The sequence below is a fragment of the Schistocerca serialis genome, unplaced genomic scaffold, assembly GCF_023864345.2.
Source record: "Schistocerca serialis cubense isolate TAMUIC-IGC-003099 unplaced genomic scaffold, iqSchSeri2.2 HiC_scaffold_1351, whole genome shotgun sequence".
Classification (NCBI taxonomy): domain Eukaryota; kingdom Metazoa; phylum Arthropoda; class Insecta; order Orthoptera; family Acrididae; genus Schistocerca; species Schistocerca serialis.
Genome location: NW_026047571.1, coordinates 3,395,863 through 3,413,259, shown reverse-complemented (window position 1 = coordinate 3,413,259; position 17,397 = coordinate 3,395,863).

Below are 17,397 nucleotides of genomic sequence, written 5' to 3'. Positions count from 1 at the left end.
CTGCTCGCTTTTTCTCGTGTAATGTGGCTGCCAGGGTTCGGTTCATGCAAAATCTTAAGGTCCTAGGTCAACTACAAGGAAGCAATACATGCCAAACATTGAATTTTCAAAAACTAAAACTTGAATTTCTGTGCTCCTTTCTTGGTGATTGCAACAACTTAGAAGCTTCTACCTCGTACAGAGTGGTGCGACCGCAAACCTCATCACGCGGCATTAGTTGCCAGACAATAAATGTAAGCGTTTCCGTGAGAAATGCGTCCATTGTGACGATTTTCAGTTACGTCATTTCGAAAACAAATGTATAAAACGTTAGGATTTCTGCGGTTTTTACTACGCCTTACCACTTCTCGCCTTTTATCGTGTAATGTGGTTGCCAGGTTTCGGATCATGCAAAATCTTAAGGTCGTAGGTCAACTACAAGGCAGCAAAACCGGCCAAAAATTGAATTTTCAAAAACTAAAACTTCAATTTCTGTGCTCCTTTCTTGGTGACTGCGACAACTTACAAGCTGCTACATCTTACAGAGTGGTGCGACTTTAAACCTCGTCACGCGGCATTAGTTGCCAGACGATAAATGTAAACATTTCTGACAGTAATGCGTCCATTGAGAAGATTTTCACTTACGTCATTTCGAAAACAAATAAGGAAAACGTTAGGTTTTCTGCGGTTTTTACTACGCATTATCACTTCTTGTTTTTCTCGTGTAATGTGGCTGCCAGGGTTCGGTTCATGCAAAATCTTAAGGTCCTAGGTCAACTATTAGGCAGCAAAAGCGGCAAAACTTGAATTTTAAAAACTAAAACTTGAATTTCTGTGCTCCTTTCTTGGTGACTGCAACAACTTAGAAGCTTCTACATCTTACAGAGTGGTGCGACCGCAAACCTTGTCGCGCGGCATTAGTCGCCAGACGATAAATGTAAACGTTTCCGAGAGAAATGCGTCCAATGTGTTGATTTCCAGTTACGTCATTTCGAAAACAAGTGTAGAAGACTTTAGGTTTTCTGCGGTTTTTACTAGGCATTACCACTTCTCGCTTTTTCTCATGTATTGTGGCTGCCAGGGTTCGGTTCATGCAAAATCATAAGGTTCTAAGCCAACTACAAGGCTGCAAATCGGCCAAAAATGGAATTTTCAAAAATTAAAACTTGAATTACTGTGCTCCTTTCTTGGTGACTGCAACAACTTAGAAGCTTCTACATCGTAAAGAGTGGTGCGATCGCAAACCTCGTCACGCGGCATTAGTTGCCAGACGATAAATGTAAAAGTTTGCGAGAGAAATGCGTCCATTGTGACGACTTTCAGTTACGTCATTTCGAAAACAAATGTAGAAAACGTTAGTTTTTTTGCTGTTTTTACTACACATTACCACTTCTCGCTTTTCCTCGTGTAATGTGGCTGCCAGAGTTCGATTCATGCAAAATCTTAAGGTCCTAGGTCAACTACAAGGTTGCAAAAGCCGCCAAAAACTGAATTTTCAAATACTAAAACTTGAGTTTCTGTGCTCCTTTCTTGGTGACTGCAACAACTTAGAAGCTTCTACTTCGTACAGAGTGGTGCGTGGGCAAACGTCGTCACGCGCCATTAGTTGTCAGACGATAAGTGTAAACGTTTCCGAGAGAAATGCGTCCAATGTGACGGTTCTTAATTACGTCATTTAGAAAACAAATGTAGAAAACGTTAGGTTTGCTGCGGTTTTTTCTACGCATTACCACTTCTCGCTTTTTCTCGTGAAATGTGGCTGTCAGTGTTCGGTTCATGCAAAATCTTAAATTCCTAGGCCAACTGCAAGGCAGCAAAACCGGGCAAAAATTGAATTTACAAAAACTAAAACTTGAATTTATGTGCTCCTTCCATGGTGACTGAAACATCTTAGAAGCTTCTACTTCGTACAGAGTGGTGCGTCCGCAAACCTCGTTACGCGGCATTAGTTGCCAGACGATAAATGTAAACGTTTCTGAGAGTAAAGCGTCCAATGTGACGATTTCCAGTTACGTCATTTCGAAAACAAATGTAGAAAACGTTAGTTTTTTTGCTGTTTTTACTACACAATACCACTTCTCGCTTTTTCTCGTGTAATGTGGCTGCCAGAGTTCGGTTCATGCAAAATCTTAAGGTCCTAGGTCAACTACAAGGCAGCAAAACCGGCAAAATATTGTTCAAAAACTAAAACTTGAATTTCTGTGCTCCTTTCTTGGTGACCGCAATAACTTAGAAGCTTCTACTTCGTACAGAGTGGTGCGACCGCAAACCTCGTCACGCGGCATTAGTTGCCAGACGATAAACGTAAAGGTTTCCGAGAGAAATGCGTCCGATGTGAAGATATTCAGTTACGTGATTTCGAAATCAAATGTAGAAAACGTCAGGATTTCTGCGGTTTTTACTAGGCATTACAACTTCGCGCTTTTTGTCGTGTAATGCGGCTGCCAGGGTTCGGTTCATGCAAAACGTTAAGGTCCTAGGTCAACTACAAGGCAGCAAAAGCGGCCAAAAACTGAATTTTCATAAACTAAAACTAGAATTTCTGTGCCCCTCTCTTGGTGACTGCATCAACTTAGAAGGTTCTACTTCGTACAGAGTGGTGCGACCGCAAACATCGTCACGCGGCATTAGTTGCCAGACGAGAAATGTAATCGTTTCCGAGAGAAATGCGTCCAATGTGACGATTTCCAGTTACGGCATTTCGAAAACAAGTGTAGAAAACGTTAGGTTTGCTGCGGTTTTTACTACGCATTACTACTTCTCGCTTTTTCTCGTGTAATGTGGCTGCCAGGGTTCGGTTCATGCAAAATCTTAAGGTCCTAGGTCAACAACAAGGTAGCAATACCGGCCAAATATTGAATTTTCAAAAACTAAAACTTGAATTTCTGTGCTCCTTTCTTGGTGACTGCAACAACTTAGAAGCTTCTACTTCGTACAGAGTGGTGCGACCGCAAACCACGTCACGCGGCATTAGTTGCCAGACGATAAATGTAAGCGTTTCCGAGAGAAATGCGTCCATTGTGAAGATTTTCACTTACGTCGTTTCGAAAACAAATGTAGAAAACGTTAGGTTTTCTGCGGTTTTTACTACGCATTACCACTTCTCGCTTTTTCTCGTGTAATGTGGCTGCCACAGTTCGGTTCATGCAAAATCTTAAGGTCCTAGGTCAACTCCAAGGCTGCAAAAGCGTCCAAAAACTGAATTTTCAAAAACTAAATCTTGAACTTCTGTGCCCCTATCTAGGTGACTACAACAACTTAGAAGCTTCTACTTCGTACAGAGTGGTGCGACCGCAAACCTCGTCATGCGGCATTAGTTGCCAGACATTAAAACTAAACGTTTCCGAGAGAAATACGTCCATTGTAACGATTTTGAGTTACGTCATTTCGAAAACGAATGTAGAGAACGTTTGGTTTTCTGCGGTTTTTACTGCGCATTACCACTTCTCGCTCTTTCTCGTGTAATGTGTCTGCCAGAGTTCGGTTCATGCCAAATCGTAAGGTCCTAGGTCAACTACAAGGCACCAAAACAGGTCAAAAATTGAATTTTCAAAAACTATAACTTGAATTTCTGTGCTCCTTTCTTGGTGACTGCAACAACTTAGAAGCTTCTACTTCGTACAGAGTGGTGCGCCCGCAAACCTCATCACGAGGCATTAGTTGCCAGACGATAAAGTTAAACGTTTCCGAGAGAAATGCGTAGACTGTGAAGATTTTCAGTTACGTCATTTCGAAAACAAATGTAAAAAACGTTAGGTTTTCTGCGGTTTTTACTACGCATTACCACCTCTCGCTTTTTCTCGTGTAATGTGGCTGCCAGGGTTCGGTTCATGCAAAATCTTAAGGACCTAGGTCAACTACAAGGCAGCAACCCCAGGCAAAAACTGAATTTTCAAAAACTAAAACTTGAATTTCCGTGCTCCTGTCTAGGTGACTGCAACAACTTAGAAGCTTCTACCTCGTACAGAGTGGTGCGACCGCAAACCTCGTCACGCGGTATTAGTTGCCAGACAATAAATGTAAACGTTTCCGAGAGAAATGCGTCCATTGTGACGATTGTCAGTTACCTCATTTCGAAAACAATTGTAGAATGCGTTAGGATTTCTGCGGTTTTTACTACGCTTTACCACTTCTCGCATTTTCTAGTGCAATGTGGCTGCAAGGGTTCGGGTCATGAAAAATCTTAATGTCCTAGGGCAACTACAAGGCTGCAATACCGGCCAAAAATTGAATTTTCAAAAACTAAAACTAGAATGTCTGTGCTCCTCTCTTGGTAACTGCAACAACTTAGAAGCTTCTACTTCGTACAGAGTGGTGCGACCGCAAACCTCGTCACGTAGCATTAGTTGCCAGACAATAAATGTAAACGTTTCCGAAAGAAATGTGTCCAATGTGAAGATTTTCAGTTACGTCATTTTGAAAACAAGTGTAGAAAACGTTATGTTTTCTGAGGTTTTAACTACACATTACAACTTCTCGCTTTTTCTCGTGTAACGTGGCTACCAGATTTGGGTTCATGCAAAATCTTAAGGACTTAGGACAACTACAAGGCAGCAATAACGGCTGAAAACTGAATTTTCTAAAACTAAAACTTGAATTTCTGTGCTCCTTTCTTGGTAACTGCAACAACTTAGAAGCTTCTACTTCGTACAGAGTGGTGCGACCGCAAACCTCATCACGCGGCATTAGTTGCCAGACGATAAATGAAAACGTTTCCGAGAGAAATGCGTTCATTGTGATTATTTTCATTTACGTCATTTCGAAAACAAATGTAGAAAACGTTAGGTTTTCTGCGGTTTTTGCTACGCATTACCACTTCTCGCTTTTTCTCGTGTACTGTGGCTGCCAGAGGTCGGTTCATGCAAAATCTTAAGGTGCTAGGTCAACTACAAGACAGCAATCCCGGCAAAAAATTGATTTTTAAAAAACTAAAACTTGAATTTGTGTGCTCCTTTCTTGGTAACTGCAACAACTTAGAAGCTTCTACTTCGTACAGAGTGGTGCGACCGCAAACCTCGTCACGCGGCAATAGTTGCCAGACGATAAATGTAAACGTTTCCGAGAGAAATGCGTCCAATGTGACGATTTTCAGTTACGTCATTTCGAAAACAAATGTTGAAAACGTTATGTTTTCTGCGGTTTTAACTACACATTACCACTTCTCGCTTTCTCTCGTGTAATGTGGCTGCCAGAGGTAGGTTCATGCAGAATCTTAAGATCCTAGGTCAACTACAAGGCTGCAATACCGGCCAAAAATTGAATTTTCAAAAACTAAAACTTGAATTTCTGTGCTCCTTTCTTGGTAACTGCAACAACTTAGAAGCTTCTACTCCGTACAGAGTGGTGCGACCGCAAACCTCATCACGCGGCATTAGTTGTCAGACGATAAATGAAAACGTTTCCGAGAGAAATTCGTTCATTGCGACGATTTTCAGTTACGTCATACCGAAAACAAATCTAGAAAACGTTAGGTTTTCTGTGGTTATTGCCTCGCATTACCACTTCTCGCTTTCTCTCGTGTAATGTGGCTGCCAGAGGTCGGTTCATGCAAAATCTTAGGGTCCTAGGTCAACTACAAGGCAGCAAAACCGGCCAAAAATTGAATTTTCAAAAACTAAAACTTGAAGTTCTGTGCCCCATTCTTGGTAACTGCAACAACTTAGAAGCTTCTACTTCGTACAGAGTGGTGCGACCGCAAACCTCATCACGCGGCATTAGTTGCCAGACGATAAATGAAAACGTTTCCGAGAGAAATGCGTTCATTGTGATTATTTTCATTTGCGTCTTTTCGAAAACAAATAAAGATAACGTTAGGTTTTCTGCGGTTTTTACTACGCATTACCACTTCTCGCTTTTTCTCGTGTAATGTGGCTGCCAGAGTTCGGTTCATGCAAAATCTTAAAGACTTAGGTCAACTACAAGTGTGCAAAAGCGGCCAAAAACTGTATTTTCAAAAAGTGAATTTCTGTGCCCCTTTCTTGGTGACTGCAACAACGTAGAAGCTTCTACTTCGTACACAGTGGTGCCACCGTAAACCTCATCACGCGGCATCAGTTGCCAGACGATAAATGAAAACGTTTCCGAGAGAAATGCGTCCGATGTGATTATTTTCATTTACGTCATTTCGAAAACAAATGTAGAAAACGTTAGGTTTTCTGCGGTTTTTACTACGCATTACCACTTCTCGCTTTTTCTCGTGTAATGTGGCTGCCAGAGGTCGGTTCATGCAAAATCTTAAGATCCTAGGTCAACTACAAGGCTGCAATATCGGCCAAAAATTGAATTTTCAAAAACTAAAACTTGAATTTCTGTGCTCCTTTCTTGGTAACTGCAACAACTTAGAAGCTTCTACTTCGTACAGAGTGGTGCGACCGCAAACCTCATCACGCGGCATTAGTTGTCAGACGATAAATGAAAACGTTTCCGAGAGAAATTCGTTCATTGCGACGATTTTCAGTTACGTCATACCGAAAAAAAATCTAGAAAACGTTAGGTTTTCTGTGGTTATTGCCTCGCATTACCACTTCTCGCTTTCTCACGTGTAATGTGGCTGCCAGAGGTCGGTTCATGCAAAATCTTAGGGTCCTAGGTCAACTACAAGGCTGCAATACCGGCCAAAAATTGAATTTTCAAAAACTAAAACTTGAATTTCTGTGCTCCTTTCTTGGTAACTGCAACAACTTAGAAGCTTCTACTTCGTACAGAGTGGTGCGACCGCAAACCTCATCACGCGGCATTAGTTGCCAGACGATAAATGAAAACGTTTCCGAGAGAAATGCGTTCATTGTGATTATTTTCATTTGCGTCTTTTCGAAAACAAATAAAGATAACGTTAGGTTTTCTGCGGTTTTTACTACGCATTACCACTTCTCGCTTTTTCTCGTGTAATGTGGCTGCCAGAGTTCGGTTCATGCAAAATCTTAAAGACCTAGGTCAACTACAAGTGTGCAAAAGCGGCCAAAAACTGTATTTTCAAAAAGTTAAACTTGAATTTCTGTGCCCCTTTCTTGGTGACTGCAACAACGTAGAAGCTTCTACTTCGTACAGAGTGGTGCGACCGCAAACCTCATCACGCGGCATTAGTTGCCAGACGATAAATGAAAACGTTTCCGAGAGAAATGCGTTCATTGTGATTATTTTCATTTGCGTCTTTTCGAAAACAAATAAAGATAACGTTAGGTTTTCTGCGGTTTTTACTACGCATTACCACTTCTCGCTTTTTCTCGTGTAATGTGGCTGCCAGAGTTCGGTTCATGCAAAATCTTAAAGACCTAGGTCAACTACAAGTGTGCAAAAGCGGCCAAAAACTGTATTTTCAAAAAGTTAAACTTGAATTTCTGTGCCCCTTTCTTGGTAACTGCAACAACTTAGAAGCTTCTACTTCGTACAGAGTGGTGCGACCGCAAACCTCATCACGCGGCATTAGTTGCCAGACGATAAATGAAAACGTTTCCGAGAGAAATGCGTTCATTGTGATTATTTTCATTTGCGTCTTTTCGAAAACAAATAAAGATAACGTTAGGTTTTCTGCGGTTTTTACTACGCATTACCACTTCTCGCTTTTTCTCGTGTAATGTGGCTGCCAGAGTTCGGTTCATGCAAAATCTTAAAGACCTAGGTCAACTACAAGTGTGCAAAAGCGGCCAAAAACTGTATTTTCAAAAAGTGAATTTCTGTGCCCCTTTCTTGGTGACTGCAACAACGTAGAAGCTTCTACTTCGTACACAGTGGTGCCACCGTAAACCTCATCACGCGGCATCAGTTGCCAGACGATAAATGAAAACGTTTCCGAGAGAAATGCGTCCGATGTGATTATTTTCATTTACGTCATTTCGAAAACAAATGTAGAAAACGTTAGGTTTTCTGCGGTTTTTACTACGCATTACCACTTCTCGCTTTTTCTCGTGTAATGTGGCTGCCAGAGGTCGGTTCATGCAAAATCTTAAGATCCTAGGTCAACTACAAGGCTGCAATATCGGCCAAAAATTGAATTTTCAAAAACTAAAACTTGAATTTCTGTGCTCCTTTCTTGGTAACTGCAACAACTTAGAAGCTTCTACTTCGTACAGAGTGGTGCGACCGCAAACCTCATCACGCGGCATTAGTTGTCAGACGATAAATGAAAACGTTTCCGAGAGAAATTCGTTCATTGCGACGATTTTCAGTTACGTCATACCGAAAAAAAATCTAGAAAACGTTAGGTTTTCTGTGGTTATTGCCTCGCATTACCACTTCTCGCTTTCTCACGTGTAATGTGGCTGCCAGAGGTCGGTTCATGCAAAATCTTAGGGTCCTAGGTCAACTACAAGGCTGCAATACCGGCCAAAAATTGAATTTTCAAAAACTAAAACTTGAATTTCTGTGCTCCTTTCTTGGTAACTGCAACAACTTAGAAGCTTCTACTTCGTACAGAGTGGTGCGACCGCAAACCTCATCACGCGGCATTAGTTGTCAGACGATAAATGAAAACGTTTCCGAGAGAAATTCGTTCATTGCGACGATTTTCAGTTACGTCATACCGAAAAAAAATCTAGAAAACGTTAGGTTTTCTGTGGTTATTGCCTCGCATTACCACTTCTCGCTTTCTCACGTGTAATGTGGCTGCCAGAGGTCGGTTCATGCAAAATCTTAGGGTCCTAGGTCAACTACAAGGCTGCAATACCGGCCAAAAATTGAATTTTCAAAAACTAAAACTTGAATTTCTGTGCTCCTTTCTTGGTAACTGCAACAACTTAGAAGCTTCTACTTCGTACAGAGTGGTGCGACCGCAAACCTCATCACGCGGCATTAGTTGCCAGACGATAAATGAAAACGTTTCCGAGAGAAATGCGTTCATTGTGATTATTTTCATTTGCGTCTTTTCGAAAACAAATAAAGATAACGTTAGGTTTTCTGCGGTTTTTACTACGCATTACCACTTCTCGCTTTTTCTCGTGTAATGTGGCTGCCAGAGTTCGGTTCATGCAAAATCTTAAAGACCTAGGTCAACTACAAGTGTGCAAAAGCGGCCAAAAACTGTATTTTCAAAAAGTGAATTTCTGTGCCCCTTTCTTGGTGACTGCAACAACGTAGAAGCTTCTACTTCGTACACAGTGGTGCCACCGTAAACCTCATCACGCGGCATCAGTTGCCAGACGATAAATGAAAACGTTTCCGAGAGAAATGCGTCCGATGTGATTATTTTCATTTACGTCATTTCGAAAACAAATGTAGAAAACGTTAGGTTTTCTGCGGTTTTTACTACGCATTACCACTTCTCGCTTTTTCTCGTGTAATGTGGCTGCCAGAGGTCGGTTCATGCAAAATCTTAAGATCCTAGGTCAACTACAAGGCTGCAATATCGGCCAAAAATTGAATTTTCAAAAACTAAAACTTGAATTTCTGTGCTCTTTTCTTGGTAACTGCAACAACTTAGAAGCTTCTACTTCGTACAGAGTGTTGCGACCGCAAACCTCGTCACGCGGCATTAGTTGCCAGACGATAAATGTAAACGTTTCCGAGAGAAATGCGTCCAATGTGACGATTTTCAGTTACGTCGTTTCGAAAACAAATGTTGAAAACGTTATGTTTTCTGGGTTTTAACTACACATTACCACTTCTACCTTTTTCTCGTGTAATGTGGCTGCCAGAGTTCGGTTCATGCAAAATCTTAAAGACCTAGGTCAACTACAAGGGTGCAATACCGGCCAAAAATTGAATTTTCAAAAACTAAAACTTCAATTTCTGTGCTCCTTTCTTCGTAACTGCAACAACTTAGAAGCTTCTACTTCTTACAGAGTGTTGCGACCGCAAACCTCATCACGCGGCATTAGTTGCCAGACGATAAATGAAAACGTTTCCGAGAGAAATGCGTTCATTGTGATTATTTTCATTTACGTCATTTCGAAAACAAATGTAGAAAACGTTAGGTTTTCTGCGGTTTTTGCTACGCATTACCACTTCTCGCTTTTTCTCGTGTACTGTGGCTGCCAGAGGTCGGTTCATGCAAAATCTTAAGGTCCTAGGTCAACTACAAGCCAGCAATCCCGGCAAAAAATTGAATTTTAAAAAACTAAAACTTGAATTTCTGTGCTCCTTTCTTGGTAACTGCAACAACTTAGAAGCTTCTACTTCGTACAGAGAGGTGCGACCGCAAACCTCGTCACGCGGCATTAGTTGCCAGACGATAAATGTAAACGTTTCCGAGAGAAATGCGTCCAATGTGACGATTTTCAGTTACGTCATTTCGAAAACAAATGTTGAAAACGTTATGTTTTCTGCGGTTTTAACTACACATTACCACTTCTCGCTTTTTCTCGTGTAATGTGGCTGCCAGAGGTCGGTTCATGCAGAATCTTAAGATCCTAGGTCAACTACAAGGCTGCAGTACCGGCCAAAAATTGAATTTTCAAAAACTAAAACTTGAATTTCTGTGCTCCTTTCTTGGTAACTGCAACAACTTAGAAGCTTCAACTTCGTACAGAGTGGTGCGACCGCAAACCTCATCACGCGGCATTAGTTGCCAGACGATAAATGAAAACGTTTCCGAGAGAAATTCGTTCATTGCGACGATTTTCAGTTGCGTCATACCGAAAACAAATCTAGAAAACGTTAGGTTTTCTGTGGTTATTGACTCGCATTACCACTTCTCGCTTTCTCTCGTGTAATGTGGCTGCCAGAGGTCGGTTCATGCAAAATCTTAGGGTCCTAGGTCAACTACAAGGCAGCAAAACCGGCCAAAAATTGAATTTTCAAAAACTAAAACTTGAAGTTCTGTGCCCCATTCTTGGTAACTGCAACAACTTAGAAGCTTCTACTTCGTACAGAGTGGTGCGACCGCAAACCTCATCACGCGGCATTAGTTGCCAGACGATAAATGAAAACGTTTCCGAGAGAAATGCGTTGATTGTGATTATTTTCATTTACGTCTTCTCGAAAACAAATAAAGATAACGTTAGGTTTTCTGCGGTTTTTACTACGCATTACCACTTCTCGCTTTTTCTCGTGTAATGTGGCTGCCAGAGTTCGGTTCATGCAAAATCTTAAAGACCTAGGTCAACTACAAGTGTCCAAAAGCGGCCAAAAACTGTATTTTCAAAAAGTTAAACTTGAATTTCTGTGCCCCTTTCTTGGTGACTGCAACAACGTAGAAGCTTCTACTTCGTACAGAGTGGTGCCACCGTAAACCTCATCACGCGGCATCAGTTGCCAGACGATAAATGAAAACGTTTCCGAGAGAAATGCGTCCGATGTGATTATTTTCATTTACGTCATTTCGAAAACAAATGTAGAAAAAGTTAGGTTTTCTGCGGTTTTTACTACGCATTACCACTTCTCGCTTTTTCTCGTGTAATGTGGCTGCCAGAGGTCGGTTCATGCAAAATCTTAAGATCCTAGGTCAACTACAAGGCTGCAATATCGGCCAAAAATTGAATTTTCAAAAACTGAAACTTGAATCTCTGTGCTTCTTTCTTGGTAACTGCAACAATTTAGAAGCTTCTACTTCGTACAGAGTGTTGCGACCGGAAACCTCGTCACGCGGCATTAGTTGCCAGACGATAAATGTAAACGTTTAAGAGAGAAATGCGTCCAATGTGACGATTTTCAGTTACGTCGTTCCGAAAACAAATGTTGAAAACGTTATGTTTTCTGGGTTTTAACTACACATTACCACTTCTACCTTTTTCTCGTGTAATGTGGCTGCCAGAGTTCGGTTCATGCAAAATCTTAAAGACCTAGGTCAACTACAAGGGTGGAATACCGGCCAAAAATTGAATTTTCAAAAACTAAAACTTCAATTTCTGTGCTCCTTTCTTCGTAACTGCAACAACTTAGAAGCTTCTACTTCGTACAGAGTGGTGCGACCGCAAACCTCATCACGCGGCATTAGTTGCCAGACGATAAATGAAAACGTTTCCGAGAGAAATGCGTTCATTGTGATTATTTTCATTTACGTCATTTCGAAAACAAATGTAGAAAACGTTAGGTTTTCTGCGGTTTTTGCTACGCATTACCACTTCTCGCTTTTTCTCGTGTATTGTGGCTGCCAGAGGTCGGTTCATGCAAAATCTTAAGGTCCTAGGTCAACTACAAGACAGCAATCCCGGCAAAAAATTGAATTTAAAAAAACTAAAACTTGAATTTCTGTGCTCCTTTCTTGGTAACTGCAACAACTTATAAGCTTCTACTTCGTACAGAGTGGTGCGACCGCAAACCTCGTCACGCGGCATTAGTTGCCAGACGATAAATGGAAACGTTTCCGAGAGAAATTCGTTCATTGCGATGATTTTCAGTTACGTCATACCGAAAACAAATCTAGAAAACGTTAGGTTTTCTGTGGTTATTGCCTCGCATTACCACTTCTCGCTTTCTCTCGTGTAATGTGGCTGCCAGAGGTCGGTTCATGCAAAATCTTAGGGTCCTAGGTCAACTACAAGGCAGCAAAACCGGCCAAAAATTGAATTTTCAAAAACTAAAACTTGAAGTTCTGTGCCCCATTCTTGGTAACTGCAACAACTTAGAAGCTTCTACTTCGTACAGTGTGGTGCGACCGCAAACCTCGTCACGCGGCATTAGTTGCCAGACGATAAATGTAAACGTTTCCGAGAGAAATGCGTCCAATGTGACGATTTTCAGTTACGTCATTTCGAAAACAAATGTTGAAAACGTTATGTTTTCTGCGGTTTTAACTACACATTACGACTTCTCGCTTTTTCTCGTGTAATGTGGCTGCTAGAGGTCGGTTCATGCAGAATCTTAAGATCCTAGGTCAACTACAAGGCTGCAGTACCGGCCAAAAATTGAATTTTCAAAAACTAAAACTTGAATTTCTGTGCTCCTTTCTTGGTAACTGCAACAACTTAGAAGCTTCTACTTCGTACAGAGTGGTGCGACCGCAAACCTCATCACGCGGCATTAGTTGCCAGACGATAAATGAAAACGTTTCCGAGAGAAATTCGTTCATTGCGACGATTTTCAGTTACGTCATACCGAAAACAAATCTAGAAAACGTTATGTTTTCTGTGGTTATTGCCTCGCATTACCACTTCTCGCTTTCTCACGTGTATTGTGGCTGCCAGAGGTCGGTTCATGCGAAATCTTAGGGTCCTAGATCAACTACAAGGCAGCAAAACCGGCCAAAAATTGAATTTTCAAAAACTAAAACTTGAAGTTCTGTGCCCCATTCTTGGTAACTGCAACAACTTAGAAGCTTCTACTTCGTACAGAGTGGTGCGACCGCAAACCTCGTCACGCGGCGTTAGTTGCCAGACGATAAATGTAAACGTTTCCGAGAGAAATGCGTCCAATGTGACGATTTTCAGTTACGTCATTTCGAAAACAAATGTTGAAAACGTTATGTTTTATGCGGTTTTAACTACACATTACCACTTCTCTCTTTTTCTCCTGCAATGTGGCGGCCAGAGTTCGGTTCATGCAAAATCTTAAGGTCCTAGGTCAACTACAGGGCAGCAATACCGGCAGAAAACTGAATTTTCAAAAACTAAAACTTGAATTTTTAGGCCCCTTTCTTGGTGACTGCAACAACTTACAATCTTCTACTTCGTACAGATTGGTGCGACCGAAAACCTCATCACGCGGCATTAGTTGCCAGACGGTAAATGTAAACGTTTCCGAGAGGAATGCGTACATTGTGAATAATTTTAGTTACGTCATTTCGAAAACAAAAGTAGAAAACGTTAGGTTTTCTGCGGTTTTTACTAGGCATTACCACTTCACGCTTTTTCTCGTGTAATGAGGCTGCCAGAGGTCGGTTCATGCAAAATCTTAAGGTCCTAGGTCAACTACAAGGCTGCAATACCGGCCAAAAATTGAATTTTCAAAAACTAAAACTTGAATTTCTGTGCTCCTTTCTTGGTAACTGCAACAGCTTAGAAGCTTCTACTTCGTACAGAGTGGTGCGACCGCAAACCTCGTCACGCGGCATTAGTTGCCAGACGATAAATGTAAACATTTCCGAGAGAAATGCATCCAATGTAACGATTTTCAGTTACGTCATTTCGAAAACAAATGTTGAAAACGTTATGTTTTATGCGGTTTTAACTACACATTACCACTTCTCTCTTTTTCTCCTGCAATGTGGCGGCCAGAGTTCGGTTCATGCAAAATCTTAAGGTCCTAGGTCAACTACAAGGCAGCAATACCGGCCAAAAACTGAATTTTCAAAAACTTAAACGTGAATTACTGTTCCCCTCTCTTGATGACTGCAACAACTTAGAAGCTTCTACTTCGTACAGAGCGGTGCGACCGCAAACCTCATCACCCGGCATTAGTTGCCAGACGATAAATGTAAACGCTTCCGAGAGAAATGCGTCCAATGTGACGATTTCCAGTTACGTCATTTCGAAAACAAATGTAGAAAACGTTTGGTTTTCTGCGGTTTTTACTACGCATTACCACTTCTCGCTTTTTCTCGTGTAATGTGGCTGCCACAGTTCGGTTCACGCAAAATCTCTAGGTCCTAGGTCAACTCCAAGGCTGCAAAAGCGTCCAAAAACTGAATTTTCAAAAACTAAAACTTGAACTTCTGTGCCCCTATCTAGGTGACTGCAACAACTTAGAAGTTTCTACTTCGTACAGAGTAGTGCGATGGCAAACCTCATCACGCGGCATTAGTTGCCAGACGATAAATGTAAACTTTTCCGAGAGAAATGCATCCATTGTGAAGATTTTCAGTTACGTCATTTCGAAATCAAATGTAGAAATAGCTAGGTATTCTGCGGTTTTTACTACGTAGTAACACTTCTCGCTTTTTCTCGTGTAATGTGGCTGCCAGAGGTCGGTTCATGCAAAATCTTAAGGTCCTAGGTCAACTATAAGGCAGCAATACCGGCCAAAAATTGAATTTTCAAAAACTAGAACTTGAATATCTGTGCTCCTTTCTTGGTGACTGCAACAATTTAGAAGCTTCTACTTCGTACATAGTGGTGTGACCGCAAACCTCATCACGCGGCATTAGTTGCCAGACGGTAATTGTAAACGTTTCCGAGAGTAATGCGTCCAATGTGACTATTTCCAGTTACGTCATTTCGAAATCAATTGTAGAATGCGTTAGGATTTCTACTACGAATTACCACTTCTCGCATTTTCTAGTGTAATGTGGCAGCCAGGGTTCGGTTCATGAAAAATCTTAATGTCCTAGGTCAACTACAAGGCTGCAATACCGGCCAAAAAATGAATTTTCAAAAACTAAAGCTTGAATTTCTGTGCTCCTTTCTTGGTAACTGCAACAACTTAGAAGCTTCTACTTCGTACAGAGTGGTGCGACCGCAAACCAAGTCACGTGGCATTAGTTGCAAGACGATAAATGTAAACGTGTCCGAGAGAAATGCGTCCATTGTGACGATTTTCAGTTACGTCATTTCGAAAACGAATGTAGAAAGCGTTAGGTTTTCTGCGGTTTTAGCTACGCATTACCACTTCTCGCTTTTTCTCGTGTAATGTGGTTGCCAAAGTTCGGTTCGTGCAATATCTTAAGGTCCTAGGTCAACTACAAGGCAGCAAAACAGGCCAAAAATTGAATTTTCAAAAACTAAAACTTGGAGTTCTGTGCTCCTTTCTTGGTGACTGCAACAACTTAGAAGCTTCTACTTCGCACGGAGTGGTGCGCCCGCAAACCTCATCACGCGGCATTAGTTGCCAGACAATAAATATAAACGTTTCCGAGAGAAATGCGTCCAATGCGACGATTTTCAGTTACGTCATTTCGAAAACAAATGTAGAAAACGTTAGGTTATCTGTGGTTTTTACTACGAATTACCACTTCTCGCTTTTTCTCGAGTACTGTGGCTGCCATAGTTCGGTTCATGCAAAATCTTAAGGTCCTAGGTCAACTACAAGGATGCAAAAGCGGGCAAAAACTGAATTTTCAAAAAGTAAAACTTGAATTTCTGTTCCCCTTTCTTGGTGACTGCAACAACTTAGAAGCTTCTACTTCGTACAGAAAGGTGCGACCGCTAACCTCATCACGCGGCATTAGTTGCCAGACGATAAATGTAAACGTTTCAGAGAGAAACGCGTTCATTGTGATTATTTTCATTTACGTCATTTCGAAAACAAATGTAGAATACGTTAGGTTTTTTGCTGTTTTTACTACGCATTACCACTTCTCGCTTATTCTCGTGTAATGTGGCTGCCAGAGGTCGGTTCATGCAAAATCTTAAGGTCCTAGGTCAACTACAAGGCAGCAATACCGGCCACAAATTGAATTTTCGGAAACTTAAACTTGAAGTTTTGTGCTCCTTTCTTGGTGACTGCAACAACTTAGAAGCTTTTACTTCGTACAGAAAGGTGCGACCGCAAACCTCATCACGCGGTAATAGTTGCCAGACGATAGCGAGAAGTGGTAATTCGTAGTAAAAACCGCAGAAAACATAACGTTTTCTACATTGTTTTCGTGTCGACGTAACTGAAAATCTTCACATTGGACGCATTACTCTCAGAATCGTTTACATTTATTGTCTGGCAACTAATGCCGCGTGCTGAGGTTTGCGGTCGCACCACTCTGTACGAAGTAGAAGCTTCTAAGTTGTTGCAGTCACCAAGAAAGAGGCACAGAAATTCAAGTTTTTGTTTTTGGAAATTCAGTTTTTGGCTGCTTTTGCTGCCTTGTAGTTGACCTAGGACCTTAAGATATTGCATGAACCGAACTCCGGCAGCCACATTACACGAGAAAAAGCGAGAAGTGGTAATTCGTAGTAAAAACCGCAGAAAACATAACGTTTTCTACATTGTTTTCGTATCGACGTAACTGAAAATCTTCACATTGGACGCATTACTCTCAGAAACGTTTACATTTATCGTCTGGCAACTAATGCCGCGTGATGACGTTTGCGGTCGCACCACTCTGTACGAAGTAGAAGCTTCTAAGTTGTTGCAGTCACCAAGAAAGAGGCACAGAAATTCAAGTTTTAGTTTTTGAAATTTCGGTTTTTGGCTGCTTTTGCTGCCTTGTAGTTGACCTAGGACCTTAAGATTTTGCAAGAACCGAACGCTGGAAGCCACATTACACGAGAAAAAGCGAGAAGTGGTAATTCGTAGTAAAAACCGCAGAAAACATAACGTTTTCTACATTGTTTTCTTATCGACGTAACTGAAAATCTTCACATTGGACGCATTACTCTCAGAAACGTTTACATTTATCGTCTGGCAACTAATGCCGCGTGATGACGTTTGCGGTCGCACCACTCTGTACGAAGTAGAAACTTCTAAGTTGTTGCAGTCACCAAGAAAGGGGCACAGAAATTCAAGTTTTAGTTTTTGAAAATTCAGTTTTTGGCTGCTTTTGCTGCCTTGTAGTTGACCTAGGACCTTAAGATTTTGCATGAACCGAACTCTGGCAGCCACATTACACGAGAAAAAGCGAGAAGTGGTAATTCGTAGCAAAAACCGCAGAAAACATAACGTTTTCTACACTATTTT